Source organism: Vombatus ursinus, unplaced genomic scaffold (assembly GCF_900497805.2).
Source record: "Vombatus ursinus unplaced genomic scaffold, bare-nosed wombat genome assembly UNPS02007855.1, whole genome shotgun sequence".
Classification (NCBI taxonomy): Eukaryota; Metazoa; Chordata; class Mammalia; order Diprotodontia; family Vombatidae; genus Vombatus; species Vombatus ursinus.
The window spans coordinates 256,950-259,936 of NW_020947633.1; positions in this window are offsets into that span (position 1 = coordinate 256,950).

The window sequence follows — 2,987 nt, forward strand, 5'->3', positions numbered from 1 at the left end:
ACTGAAAAAAGACTTGGGTCAAATTCTTTTGGGCATGACCGGCGTATTGTGATCTTGGGGTCCCAGCTCCCTTGAACCTCTAGACCTCATCAGTGTTACTCAAGTCAATCAATCAACAAGCCTTTATTAAGTGACTACTATGTACCAGGCATGAGCTAGCCTCAAGCCAGTATATGGACACAGGCTTATTGGCATGCCCACTCTTTGCATAGGGTCCATGACAGCTGAAACACTAATTACCTACAGAGGATGTTGGCCTTGGCTGGTGATGAGGTTGGGATCTAGACCCCAAAAAGGAAAAACCCAGGACTTTCCCACATGGCCAAATCTCTCGGCCCTCACCTTTCTAATGGGGACAGTGACAATCTTTTCTAGCTACTCCTCTCCTCCTACCACCAAATGAGACTTTCCCTTCAGTCCCCACTCTTGACTCCATCATTTTAGAAGGCTCTTACTAAGCATGGGTAGAATGGAGAAGGGCATGTGCCTTATTGAGTAAGCTTGTCAAATCCTTCACCAGACAGAAATTATTGTTTGACTTGTATTTGTCTAAGGATAAAACTAGATTCATGTTTTTATGCCACTTTGGGAAGTTACGGAATAAAAATCAATATGAGCTTTTTAATTTAACTCAGAGATCCCAGGCAAGAAGATCTTGCCATTTTTCTAACAGTCTATATTTTCTGTAATATTTTTGTGTAATTTGGCACTGCCCTTCTCTGCTGCATCCTATTCCAAATAATGAAGCATATATGATCCAGAAATTGCTGTGATCAACCACACTTTTAGCTGATTCCGTATTGCCATGCTAATTCAACAGAAACATAGATAAACTAGAGAAAAGAAAGAAGCTTTTGAGTTAATATAGGCTTTCCCAAACTGGGAGAGATAATTGAGGAAGTGACTAATCACTGATATCAATTGTGCTTCATGGAAGAGAAACAATGACTGGTGTTTCCAGACAGGATTCTCAGGCTGCTCCCTGGACCAAAATGGGTGTTGTTCTAGTTGCTGTTCAAATGCTGCCCCCTCCACCACCAGACTTGCTCTGGTCTCTCTTGAAATGCTTGTGCATGATGGACAAACTCACCCTCTCACCTGAGCACATCTTGCTTCTCACAAAATTCTCCTAGGGGAACAAGAAAGGTAAAAGAGAAGAGGGCCCAGTCTCTTTCAAGCATAGTCCCTCTTTGGTCAGGGGCTCAAACCAAACTGAGGATCCTTTGGTAAGATGGCTGCTGCAAATGCAAAATATGTCTGAGTTCTATTTGGTCCTTTCTGATTCTGCAGTGATGATGGCAAGGGAACATGAAAGGAAGATAATGGTTACAAAACTCATAGAGTTTTAGATTATAATATATGTAGTGGGGTAAGGATACAATCCCCCATATTGAAGAGGCTGCTTCCTGAATGGCATGCTGACATGCAGTGAAAATGCTTTGAAGAAATGTGGAGCAAGTAGAGATATTCTATAAGTAGTTCTGATATCCACATGATAAAGAGGAGCCTCTTTGATTGGCCATGAAATTAGAACTGGGGTACATTTTGAAAGGGCATTAATCAGCTAGAAATAATTGAACTGGATAGGTTAATAATTAAAGTGGAAAATTAATTGGAATAAATAATTTTGAGAAAGCAACAAAATCAGATGATTATGTAATTGAAAAGATTTTCAAAGTTCTGTGATACTTTAAAAAAATACAGTTTGGGATTTCTGAGGTGTTCTTGAAATTTTTTAAGTATATCAACAAAGTAACTGCTAATTTCCATTGCAGAAAGTTAAATGATAATGGAACCAAAATGAATCAGTGATGTGATGAGAATCAATTTTCATCTAGTGAACATTGTCACAATGATAATTGCCACAAATTGATTCCAGAATAATTTTTGAGAGATTCCATAGCAGATCATACTTACTAGATTGGCTATATTGCTGTCCAATCTTGTTTTTCCATTTTTAACAATCCTAGATAAATATAGACAAAAGAAAATAAAAGAAGGCCCCTGAGAATTTTGGAGAACTTCTTAAACAAATCATCTCTGTGTTAGTAATTTTCTCAATCCCAGTGGATTTCAAATGGCATTTTGATGATGTCGACTATATTTGTTGTTATGGTGCTCAAGAGTCTAAATCCCAAATGTTTCAAAGCAAAATATATTTCCTCACTGTGCAAAGATAGTTCCTTGGAGTCTAAAGTTGCCATCTTCTTCTATCAATAGTTGCCACTGCAGTTCTAGGTTTAGCTGTAAAAATACTTAGATCTGATTTTTGATTTTTAGCTCAGTTCAAGGGGGCCTATTTATTCTTCTTGATATGCCAAACTTCATATTGATTTCAGTTGTGCATAGGATTTTAATCTCTACCTGCCCCTATCTTAATGTGTAAGATTCATTCCTGATTTGGGTCTTCTTGTAGATGGTCCCTTGTAGGGCCACATAAAATCAAAGATTTGCAAATGAGTTGTATGCATGAAATATTATTGCAACATGTTAGTAAGTAAATAGTGATCTATCCTAAGTCATGTCATATAATCTGAAACATCACCATGCACAGTAAGGACATCATATAACGTGGTTAGATAAGAACATCTTAAGTAAAAGTCTCTGCATATGTATAAGTATATTTGTTTCCTGCATTACTATCCCCTGCTTCTCAGACTGAGGTTTTAGCTGGAGGAATTTCAGTGATATTATCTGTTGGTTGACGCAGTGAAAGGAGAATTGGACTTGAAGTCAGAAGAGCTGAGTTTGAACCTCACATTTGAGTCTTACTGGCTCTGCCTCTGATTATGGGTAAGTGACTGCACCTCTGTGATCTCCAGTTACCTTATCTGTAAAATGACAATAACAATATTTTCCCCTAAAACTTGTGAGAGAAAAGTAATATGAAATTTAAATTGTGGTATTGAGTCATTAGAATTCCTGTCATGCATTTATTATTATTATATTACTAATATAAATGAGACTTAAAGTTTGAAGATATAAGT